The following is a 13837-nucleotide window of genomic DNA, read 5'->3' as shown; positions in this document are numbered from 1 at the left end:
CTGAAGATGATACACTGCATAATATCTAGGGGTAATTAATTCCGCTGTCTCATTGTAGAGGGAAAATTGGTTAGATAGTTCTAATGTATTTTTAGGTTAAATATAGGTTACTGCTTTCCGGTGATTGTGTTGAGAATGATCAACAACATGGGGTTCAGATAGTTCTATAATATCTAATTCTATCATAGTGTATCTTGAAAATCAATTGAAGTTACGACAGGATCCTGTTGAGGTATGGGTTCCCATTATTTTCAGTGTAAAGAGATTATCTGTTTGTATAAGAGAGTGGACCGTTGTTACTACGACATCAAGTTGTAAATTTGCTACTCTACCTGCTGGGCAGTAGTGCAACCATCCCCATGTTCACAGCAATATTCTAAAATAGGGAGAATAATGTTAATGATTAGCTAAACTTTTACAAATATGTTCCAATATGTTCTACTCATATATGAGAGCTTCACTTACGAATTGAATCAATGAACAACTCTAGATGAATATATTAGGTGTTTACTAATTCAATAATAATATCATTCCAATTTATTTCTAATATCAGATCCAGTCCAGTATAACAGATAAGCAATGCCTCTGTTTTTGCGGGATTAAACTTTACAGCAGTTATTGATTATTAATATCGATATTGATTGTTCGATCATTAGTGGACAAATTGTTTTGACAGACTTTCCATATCATCTGTTATAAATAATTAATATACACGATGAATAAAGGAGAGCCCATAACGAAGCCCTGAAGCACACCTGTATCTGTATATTTTACTGGATATTGAATATTTCCCTAAATACTTGTATTCTATCAGACACATAATCCATTAACCAGTCCTATTAACTTGTCTGATATTATGACTAGCTAGCTTCACTACTAGTGCACTTTAATACACTATGTCGGATGATATGGAAATATCACAGAAAAGGTAGGTTGTTTGTTAAACAGATATTCACATATAGGTTGTTTGTTAAACAGATACTCACATATTGGTTGTTTGTTAAACAGATATCCACATATAGGTTTTTTGTTAAACCGATATTCACATATCGGTTGTTTGTTAAACAGATATTCACATATCGGTTGCTTTTCAGCCAAAAATTTGGTCATCATTCTGATAACTGTAAAAACAGAAAGTTTGTGCTAAATGTGGATTTGCAGGCCACGAAGATGGGTCGGCATACGGTGCTTTTGATAGTCGGGCTTACTGTGCGAACTGTGGTGGAAGGCATTTAGCATATTTCAGAGATTTTTCTGCTTGGTGCAAGGAAAAAACAGATCCTTCGCGTCAAGTACACAATCATCATTACTTTTTCCGAAGCAAGGAAATTTTTGAAACGCCCTTTACCAGTCGTGCAAAGGTTGGCATTACGACCGTGGAGACCCGTGATGCTGCTACACAGACATGTGATGCAAGTACACAAACTGACATGCTGCATCAAAGTCTTCTTCAACACAATCATTTCGAACATCATCACCAAAACAAGTTTTCTATTAAACCAGTCAAACTATCTTAGGTTAAACAAATAGTTTAGCTATTTAGCAATGATCCCCCAGTTATCTCTATTTATGTAATAATGGATACAATAATCCAATGGCACTGTAGAGGTCTTCGATCCAATATAGATTATTCGACTGTCTAAAGAACACAATCTGTCTCCAAGAAACGCTCACCAGAGCCGAGACTTTTATAAATATCTGAAAATAATCATTGTTAAGTTGCCTCGGTCCTGTTAGCAACCGGTGGCGTTGCTATCCTGGTCGACAACCACGCTCCTCACAGAAATATACCATTAGATACAGACCTCAAGGCAACCGCTGTTAGTGTTAGGCTCCATGGAACGCTTGGCATCCCTCTTCCGGAACATTCTCTCGCCTTGATTTAACTTTATGTCACCCATCGTTGTTACTTGATTCCGAATGGACGATCTCTGTGGAAGCAACCACGTCCCAATTTTTTCTAAAGAAATGTGGATCCACAGGGAGTGATCATGTGCCTCATTGAAAATTATGTAAGGCAGATTAGAATAAAATTGAACTTCTCATTACCAAAATTCTCAACACCATTTTTCGTGAATTTAAAAGACCCGATCTAATCCTTTACTACCAACTTCATGAAATGGCCAAAGAATGTATACCAAAGTCCAAGAGAAAATATGACAGAAAAACCTTGGATTAACGAAGACTGTGATAAAGCTATTAGAAATAGGAAAACCGCTTTGAGGCAATTCAAAAACAATCCCACAATCGATAGCTTAAACAACTATAAAATCATTAGGGCAAAAACCTGTCGTGCTATAAGCTTACATAATAAATTGTCTTGGAGATCTGATGTGTCCTAATTAAATTCCAATACATCCACCAAAAACGTATGAGATATGATTAAACGATTCAGCGGTAAAACATCATTCAAAACAATGGGACATCTGAAAACTAATGGAAAATTAGCCATATCGAAATTTGATATTGCAAATGCTTTAGGATCTGCTTTTTCCAAAAATTTGTCTGCAAATAATCATTCCAAAACAGTTCAAAACTTTACGACCACGCGAGAAAAAAGTTGAAATTCTCTTCCGACAACAATGAAACTTACAATCAACCATTCTCAATAATAGAACTTCGAAAATCATTGAAAAAAATCACAGAGTATGTGCAGAGATTGAGTATTTCAAGTCCGGAATGGAACGACACTTTCTGATGTTCATCAGCAGAAAATGGATGTACCACAAGGCAGCATTATCTCGGTAACACTTTTTGGACTTTAAATTAACAGTATTGTCAAAACATTATCCCCTTCAATGGAGGGCGCTCTTTTTGTCGATGACTACATTGTATGCTATCGATCTGAGCCTTTGAATACCATCGAAAGACAACTACAACAGTGTTTGAATCGACGACAAATTTGGGCAGATAAGAATGGATTCAAATTTTCGCAATCAGTTTGTATGCATTTTTGTCAAATTCATTCAAATCATGTTTTTTCACTTATATTTGATTAAAAATATAAACTCTTATTTCAAAATAAACCAAAGATTATTCCATCATTCGATTTTACAAAACACAAATGTTGATATTGACCAAATTCAGTCATTTGGAACGATAGAAATTCCACCCTGACTCTAGCATTCACCTGGTTTTTTTTTCTTCGTGAAATGATGGCTAAATCAGACAGACACTTACACATTTCGTTCATCCTTCTCGAAATAGCAGTTAAAATATAAAACATTTTCACATTTATATACTGATAGTCCAAAATATAATTATGAGGATGCTGCGACGGCCATGGTTACACAAGATGAAAGTATGGATGCCATCTACCGAACAACGCCTCAATATTCTCGGCAGAAGTACGAGCTATCTACCTCGTCCTTGAGTATATTCAAACAAACAAAGTAATGAGGGTTGTTATCTATTCAGACTCTCTTTCCGTGCTACAAAGTCTTAGCAATAGAAATATCGAAAATATTTTCATTCGGAATACAACAATACTATATCAAGAACTTGCCGTTAACTTTTATATTGCTTTTTGCTGGGTTACTGGGCATATGGGAATACCAGGCAATGGAAAAGCAGATCGTGTCGCAAAGGAAGCTTTATCGCTACCACCTGTTGTTTTTAAAATTCATTTTACTGATTTTAAACCATTTATCAAACATTTTTAACAGTTCAGTGGCAGGAGTAATGGAATCAATATACTGACAATATATTTTACTCCATAAAACATATCATCGGTGAATGGTCTCCATGTTATAGAGACAACCAATGAGACGAAGTTGTCCTAGCCCGTCTTTGGGTGGGCCATATATACCTTACACTTTCATATATGTTGAAAGGCGAAGATAACCCGCGGTGCAAAGGATGTGATGAGCCATTAACCGTTAAGCATTTTTTATTGGACTGCATTGACCTTCTGTTTTCTGTCTAAAGACCCTTTTGAAACTGTTGGGATTGATAAAATTCTAGGTTATCTGAAAGATGTTGGTCTTTACTATTGACTATGACTTACAATTCTAATCTTTTGTGATAATGTAATGATTTAAGATTTTTAGCATTTGTATTTTAACTTTTAGTTTGTTTGATGTTATTTCCTTTTTGGATCGCTGCGTATTTTACTTGTTGATGGCCCTAATGAACATATATGTTGACGGGCCGTTAAGAATGTAATAATAATAATTTTACAGATATTCGCATATAAATTGCTTTTTAAACAGACATTTACAACATATAGGTTTTTTTTGTATATATATTCAAATAAAGGGTATTTTTTGCAGAATTTAACATATAGGTTATTTATCATAGATATATTTATATATGTTGATTTTTACCGATATTCTCATATGTTGTTTATCAGATATTCACATAGGATGCTGTTTTAATAGATATTCAGATATAAGTAGCTGTATTGAGATAATTCAAACTCGAAACATAGGATATTTAGAATGAGGCTAATATACCACGAAGGCAGTCGTAGTTTACAATCATTAGCACCTATTAATAATTTAGAATCAGCTATAGTAGAGACAAACAATGAATTAAACTGAATCACACTGCTGTTGCGTCCTTCTAGAACTCGTCACTGATGCTAGGGGCCTAAGTTTTGAGGCCCTGGACGCGATTCAGGACAATCCAAAGAGATAGAACGGAAAATCAAAATTTAGGCGATGATGTGAAGCAGTCCCATAATTATATCTTGTAATTTTCATGTGCATGTTGTGAACATTGCTGCTATTTGAAAAAAGTATAACACCACCTGCTACGTCTAAATTGTACAAAAGACACACAAGTGAATAGCACCTTTTAAATAATTTAGAGTGAGATACCGTAGAGCCAAACAATGAATCAAACTGCATCATACAGATGTTTCGTCCTTCTATATCTCCTCAGTGAGGAATACAGCTTCTATAGGCTAACTGAGATACACAACAGTAAGCGCTGTGGTGACGTACTGTTGCTCATTACCTTTGGGACGAGTTGACATGAGGCAATTTACCAATAGCTGTCAGACTGATCTCTTATTTCACAAAAACTATCAGTTAATGTACAGAATATTTGTGTTTTCCTGTTCCTTTCTTGGAAAATAAGATACAAAAGTACTTAAAAGTACTGATCTATCTTCTGAGGTCTGGGAATACATTAATCGTGGATTTCAGATAAGCAACAGCTATTCAGATTTTTTAAGAGCAATCTGTCTCTGTCACTGGGAGAAAGAGTAAATTGGAAAAGAAATATATCAGATATTTATGTACTACAAAGAGCTCCTAAGGGATTTACTAAAATCCACTATCGAAACAATAGTTGTAGATTGTCAGGATGGGTTTGGCTGTAAAGGCAAACATGTTATTAGCACTGTCATTCAAAGTGCATTTAACACCGATATGAATCTACTGAATTGTTGGGCCTAATTTTGTTGCTTCGTATCATAGGCCTTATATTAAAACCACTCTCTGAACGACAGAATGATACATCAGTGATGCTCGTTAGTGCCATTCAATAGCGTTGATGAGTAAAGCTAAATACCTTGTTATACGTTTCTCCTTTCACTGAGATAGGCGATATCCATTAAATTTTTTTCAACGAAAACGTCATTCATCAAAAAGCTGGTATTAATTGTTCTGTTTAAGATAGACATAAATCTTGGCGATAACACAAGCTACTTAATGATATCGCACTTTGTATCTCCACAGACTATTAAAATAGAACTAATATTTAATATATAATTGATTAAAATCACATCAGACAATGTCGACTTGGAAGTTAAGTTGAACAGGGATAAGGGTTACTCATACAAGTGAATCATAGCAGATTTCAATACAAGTTTACAATGATATCCAGCAGAACTAAAAATGAATTAAATTTCATCCTTTTAAAGACTCGTCAATGATGCTAAGGACTTACATTTTGAAACTTCTGACCTGATTAAGGAAACTCCAAAGTGATCGATTGGAAGGTCAAATTGTAGATGGGAGATGAAGTAGTCACGTTGAGAAATACATTATCATTATCTGATGATTTTAAAAGAATGTCGGGTATATTTGTATATTCTGCACATTCCATCTTTGAATTAATAGACACGTGGCATAAACGTAAACCTCGACAAAGGCGGAAATAGAAATCTTACAAATCGTTATAGACTAATATTGATCTGTTTTTTAACGTTAAAACAGGAAATATATTTAAATTAAAGACGACAGATGTTACTATGGAGATTCGTTATAACTGAATAACTTTCTAAAGTTAACTGTATTGAAAATAGCAGTTCATGCCTATCGTTCCCGATGTTGTAGTGCTGAGAATGCGATTTTCTTCTTATATATATATATATATGTATATCTAACATACGAAATGCACCTCTGTCTCTGGTAAGATGTAGGATTCACCATCGAATCGTAAATGATCAGAACACAATTTAAAGCTTAATCATTAAAGACACCTGTAATGAAATGCTAAGCGATGTTTTATGTGAGAACTGAGAGAGATAATGATACCGACAAAAACAATGTTTCCTCGTTGATAGATCTTAATTGATAAATCAATGACCTTTTTGTTATGTAGTAAAACAATCTGACATTTAATCACTGTTAAAATTTAACTAAAACTACATTGCCATTGTTATTATGCTAGAAAATGAGTAATGACATCTGCTTAATGCACATAACAAAAAATCAAATACGATCCTTGAGATTTAGAGCTTTCTAAGGAATTATTAAATAAGTCTGGTATATATTATAACAGACATTTTACCTTGAAATACAAATAAATTCATGAAATAGGGCCTCTCTTACACCCTATTGATGTTGTCGTAGAAGACTGTAAGGTCGATAATATACATTTTATTTTTCATTTGTTAGTCCCACTCGAACTGCAGAAGCTGTAGAAACTGCGAATGTCTATATTTCTTAAATGTTAAAGAACATACGACACGGCTTTGAACTTTTTCTAAAACACAAACGTTTCATGCTGTTGTTTAAAAAGCAAAGCGGATGCTTGTTGGAGTCCCGACCTACTCCTTTTCATATTCCCTGGTCTTCGAACTACCACTGTATTTCGATCAATTTTTGTTAATGAGCTGTGTGATCACGTGACACCGTGACATCACTGGTGACCTGGTCGGGATGCAATAAGATACGTGTCTTAAGTAAATCTTACAGTGTTAGTGTATTTTCCTTCACGGACATATCTGAAAGTGAAATTTAGAATAAACAAAATGTTTTATCAAAACTTCAACCATTAAACAAAGACATATAATACTATCGGATGGGAAAACAAGATAGAGCTTAATTTCTTCCCAGGTACTTAAGAAAGCGAATACGGAGCTTGATACATCTTACCTGTATGGAATAAATAATGTTAACAATTTCCATATATATAAGCGTGTGTGTGATGAAGCCTAAACTTATATATCGGTAGAGAAATTCGCCAACGTTAACTCAGCTAAGGCATAAGTCTTTGTCCATATGAGGCGATCGATATCACCTGTTCACGAACATGCAGTTTGATTTCAATTACATGTTTTATTTGTGACGGTTAAAAATTGGTTATATATAATATTAAGAAACGTGTTTTATAGTATACCTATCGACACCTACCATAGGTAAACAATAACTACTACATTCATAACATTATCACATACAGTCTCATCATCTACACATGAGCACATACAGCTTCATCTATTATACATTATCACATACAGTTTCATCTTTTACACGTTACATACAGCTTCATCATTTACATATTATCCCTTACAGCTTCATCTTTTACACATTATCACATACAGCTTCATCTTTTACATATTGTCACTTACAGTTTCAACACGTTTACACATTATCACATACAGTTTCATCATTTACACATTATCACATACAGCTTCATCATTTACACATGAGCACATACAGCTTCATCTATTATACATTATCACATACAGTTTCATCTTTTACACGTTACATACAGCTTCATCATTTACATATTATCCCTTACAGCTTCATCTTTTACACATTATCACATACAGCTTCATCTTTTACATATTGTCACTTACAGTTTCAACATGTTTACACATTATCACATACAGCTTCATCTATTATACATTATCACATACAGTTTCATCTTTTACACGTTACATACAGCTTCATCATTTACATATTATCCCTTACAGCTTCATCTTTTACACATTATCACATACAGCTTCATATTTTACATATTGTCACTTACAGTTTCAACATGTTTACACATTATCACATACAGTTTCATTCATCATTTACACATTTTTCATCACATTAGCACATACAGTTTCATCATTTACACATTATCACATACAGTTTCATCACGTTTACACATTATCACATACAGCTTCATCATTTACAAATTATCACATACAGCTTCATCATTTACATAATATCACATACAGTTTCATCATTTACACATTATCACATACAGTTTCATCACGTTTACACATTATCACATACAGTTTCATCATTTACACATTATCACATACAGCTTCATCATTTACACATGAGCACATACAGCTTCATCTATTATACATTATCACATACAGTTTCATCTTTTACACGTTACATACAGCTTCATCATTTACATATTATCCCTTACAGCTTCATCTTTTACACATTATCACATACAGCTTCATCTTTTACATATTGTCACTTACAGTTTCAACATGTTTACACATTATCACATACAGCTTTCATTATACATTATCACATACAGTTTCATCTTTTACACATTCATTACACATTATCACATACAGCTTCATCTTTTACATATTGTCACTTACAGTTTCAACATGTTTACACATTATCACATACAGTTTCATCATTTACACATTATCACATACAGCTTCATCATTTACACATGAGCACATACAGTTTCATCATTTACACATTATCACATACAGTTTCATCACGTTTACACATTATCACATACAGCTTCATCATTTACAAATTATCACATACAGCTTTATTGTTTGCACATATCACATACAGCTTTATTGTTTGCACATTATCACATTCTGCTTCATCATTTACACATTATCACATACAGTTTCATCATTCACACATTATCACATTCTGCTTCATCATTTACACATTATCACATACAGTTTCATCATTCACACATTATCACATACAGCTTTATTGTTTGTACATTATCACACACAGCTTCATCATTCACACATTATCACACACAGCTTTATTGTTTACACATTATCACATACAATTTAAACTTAATACAATATCACATATACCATTTACATATTAAATATTATAATATGATCAAGCAACAGAATACAATTAAAATTATTACAATCTTCTGTTTGAAAAGTTCTGTCACTAACCTGAAAAAACAGTGTTTAGATGCAAGTTTGCTGTGATTGCTGTTCAATATATATTCATATAAGACATGTCTCTGATCTCATCGCTTAAAGAATGTGCTTTAGGAATAAAATAGTTCTTAAACCGTTGTAAAGTGAACGCCGCCAAAACAAGTGTTTTTCATCTTCTACTTCTTTCATGCAATGAGAACACGTTCATTTCAACAACTGTTTTGACAGTGTCTTGCTGTCACAAAACTTAGTGGCGCCTTTCCACATCGACATAATACCATAGCGCTCCCACGAGATTCAGACATTTGACACTTAAGATACATGTCATTACAAAATTGTATTGGATAACAAAAACGAAATGCATCATGATACGTCAGTCGCACAAGGCTGATATTTGTATTTAAGAACAGATATCAACACCTGCCGCAAATCCATCAAAGGCATGAAATTCGTTTTTCCTATTGTATAGATGGGGATCTTTGCTGTCTGGAACAATAACTCGTCTGGCGTATATCTCCCTATAATTCTATTATGTCTGGCCTTGTGTTCCGTGAATACTTCCCTTAATGACGACTGCCACTGATAAATAAGATTAGAAGGTCAGATAAACAATCATTATAGTTCCATTATGTAATATTAAGTGATTTTTCAGACTGTTTTAATTCTGTCATTTCATCAGAAAAAAAATCGAATTCAAGAATGATATTTTATTTTCAGACGTGGTTGCTATTATTAATGATTTTTTGTCAAAGTAATTATGGATACATGCAGTTTCTAGATAAAGATGCATTTCATCTCTTCGTCTGTAAAGTTAATTAATGAAAAATTACTTCACCAGTAAACTTTCTATGATTTGTATTTTAATGTTACTGTATAAAGTATTTTTTCGTGGGCTAAATTTCTTCGTGGTTTTTCATGGAGACTTGTTTTAGTGGATAATAAATCTCAATCAATCAGCCTATACTTATTATAATAGTTCATTGTCATAAACATTCGCTGATTAAGAGTTCATCCAGCTGTTTGTAGTCGTGTACTGTGTAACTACTTTTTGAGTCAAACGACAAGTCGTGATATTTTATAACACCATCGATAATTTCGTCCCAAGTCGACGTGTTGAAATCCTTGTCGCAGTAGACCAAAACAAACTATCACAGACGATGAATAACGCTTTAACTGAATTTGTCCTGAAAATTATTAAAAAATTGTCAATCAAGATTTGGTCAAACATCGCTTGACTAGCATTAATTAGCTGAATAAGATAAAGATGAAAACAGAAAACGTACTGGCGAGCTATGTGTGAGATACTAGGCAGAATTATCATGGATATTAAAAGACTGATGCTGCATGCTGACTTTTATAATTACGGATATGTACAACAAAGGGTATAATACATAGGAAAGGACTATCTTTTCAGAATGTCATGACTGGGTATTATTACTATTAAGTAGGATTCGATCCAAAATAAGTTTTTCTGAATTTTTTTCAATTGTTAATGGAGACTCGGTCCAATTATTTAATTATCTATGTATAGACTAGGAATATTTAAACATATATCAAACAATTTTGGTTTCATGGTTGACTGATTTTCGTATGGTAACAGGTGAAATTAAGTATTGATGCATAAACGGCCATGTTCACAAACCATATCTAGCTTAACAAGATCAGCTATTTTACTGTTAAATATTTATAGTAATACCATTCCAGTTCTTGTGAGGACACTGGTATAACTTTAATAACGTCTCTCACGCGATAACTGTAAATGGTTAAGAGTTATCTGTCATAGTTAAACACCTAATATCCCTGATGTTAACTATGTAATTGTCATGGTAACATACTTTATATCACTGATGTAGACTATTTAGTTGTCATGGTAACATACTTTTATCACTGATGTATAATATCTACTTGTCATGGTAACACCTAATACCCCTGGTGGAGACTGTTAGTTGTCACGGTAACGTACATTATATTACTACTACCTAGTTGTCAAGGTACCACATAAAATATAACAAATGAACACTGTATAGTTGCCATGGTAACACACATTATATCCCTGTTATCATGAGATGACTAATTTTGACATCCTAGCTATTCCAGTAACACACTTTTCATCACTGATTTAGTCGACGTAGTTGTCATGGTAACACACCTGACAACACTGATATTTGACTACATAGTTGTTATGGTAACACATGAAACATCACAGATGTGTGACCATAATTTCTTTTCTTTTCCAATGTGCTTTTTCTTATTTAGAAAAAAGAATTATTTTTTTGTAAAGAAAAATATAGAAAACACATTTTCGAGGAATTAAATAAAAGAATTTGAGTATTTTTTTGTTATTAAACATCACATGTTGTCCACGTGAGTCACTGGGAGAGGTTGTTCCAGCATTATGTTAGTAGATATGGACAGCTGTAATATTTTGTATCAAACCTCGATTTAGATTTTCTTTATTTACAATTGCTGTAATTTATAAATTAAAATCGTGTTTTTGACTGTTTCGGCTTAACAGCATTTTACTTGGCAGAAAATATGACGTCATACCCAACAAATAAAGAGTTACAAAATCCAATTAAGTTCATAATTTGTGCACCCTAAAACGGTAAATTTACATTTACATCTCGTAATCGCTTTTTTTTTCTTTTATGTCTGATATTTTGGGAGTTAGTTCTATGTAATGCAATTTATATTTGGTAATCTCGCTGCAGGACAGATAACATTTTGCTCGCGAAATCCATTGTTGCAGGTCTAGTTCTAAAATGTCAAAGACATATAACTTTTGGACTAGAATTGAATTATTCGTCTATAAAACAAACAACATTTTTTGTGCTGTAGTAATACATTTACAGATGCGACATGTCTACCACGCGTCACTATGATGGACGTAGATGAGTTCCGAAAGCCAGAAGTTTTTCAATTTTAAGGCGAGTCCGCATTGAACTATTTGTCTAGCATTTCAATATTGGACAGCATTTCGGTTTCAAATTGCTTTGAAATGTCAAAGGCAGTAGATAGGTATTTGATCATAAAGTTGAATTAAGCGAGAAAAGTGCATTATTCTTCTAGTCTTTAAGAAAAGAAACCATGCCAGGGATTTGGAAGGCTGCCAATACCATGCCATACTTGAGAAAGGAAACAAAAGATTAGTTCAAAATAACAAATAATTTAGTTTAAGCGTTATTTTGTGTAAAGTGATGAAGTTGATCCAGAATAAAAGATTGCTTGGATAAGAAAAAATATCTAACGAAAAACATTTTGATTTTCAGGAGGGACAACGGCTCCATAATCGCATGCATTGATTTAACCACTGAACGTCAGTCAGAATGTATTTATTGTCGATATGAATGCACATGGAGTGACATATAAATAGAATGACGGCGGACGAACGTCATGATCATTTATCTGTCACCAAGATTTCATTCATATTGACATAAATGCAATTTACAGATGCTCAATGGATATATTTACATTTCAAATATTATTTAAAACATTATGATGTCTTTTTTCTAATTCAAAAGTGTTTTCCTTGGAAAGCTTCACGAAAATCATTACCAGTTAAATTATCGTAAAGCTATAATGCGCGTTGTCTGATGCGATGTGCAAAGCGTTGATGTAACGTCGATCAACATGGCGCCAAAATGACGTCATGTGTTTGTGATCTTCACTGCATTTGTTCCTGTAATCCAGATTAACACTGACTTAATTGGAGGTCATCATGCAAAATGTAATAATTAGAGAAACGAACTGAATTCCTAGAGCTATGTTTACATGGACTTAGCAATTTTTTTTTTTAAATAGATATAAGAATCTGTCTGAGTGAACAATGTCTTAAAATATGAAACAATGCGTGCCATTTAGTGGAGCTTTTTCCACGTAGTACCGAATCACTATTGGAATACGCTATGGGTCAGTGTTTGGACCGCTTCTTTTCTGATTTTTATTAATGACTTATGGATGTGTTTCCTCTGAAGTGTCCTTATTTGCTGACAGATGGAAGGGTTTAGAGAGAACGTAAGTGATACCCAGACACATCAACATGATACTGACAAGTTTTAACCGAGGAAAGTTTCTTCCAGAGAAGTTCCAGGTTTTATTTGTCCATAATAAAGACAAGAATATTGAAAAAGCAAGAGTTGTAAAATTACATATTTCAGGTAGAATTGGATACAGTAGAGCCACATAATGAGTATCAGACAGCTGTTTCATCCTTCTAGGACTCGTTAGTGATTGTACATCATACAGCATTTTCATCCTTCTAGAACTCGTTAGTGATTGTACATCATACAGCATTTTCATCCTTCTAGGACTCGTTAGTGATTGTACATCATACAGCATTTTCATCCTTCTAGGACTCGTTAGTGATTGTACATCATACAGCTGTCTCGTCCTTCTAGGACTCGTTAGTGATTGTACATCATACAGCATTTTCATCCTTCTAGGACTCTTTAGTGATTGTACATCGTACAGCTGTTTCATCCTTCTAGGACTCATCAGTGATGCTAC

This window comes from Ylistrum balloti, unplaced genomic scaffold, assembly GCF_031769215.1.
Source record: "Ylistrum balloti isolate Yb309-2 unplaced genomic scaffold, AGI_CSIRO_Ybal_v1 Utg370344, whole genome shotgun sequence".
Classification (NCBI taxonomy): Eukaryota; Metazoa; Mollusca; class Bivalvia; order Pectinida; family Pectinidae; genus Ylistrum; species Ylistrum balloti.
This window is presented reverse-complemented; position numbering follows the sequence as displayed.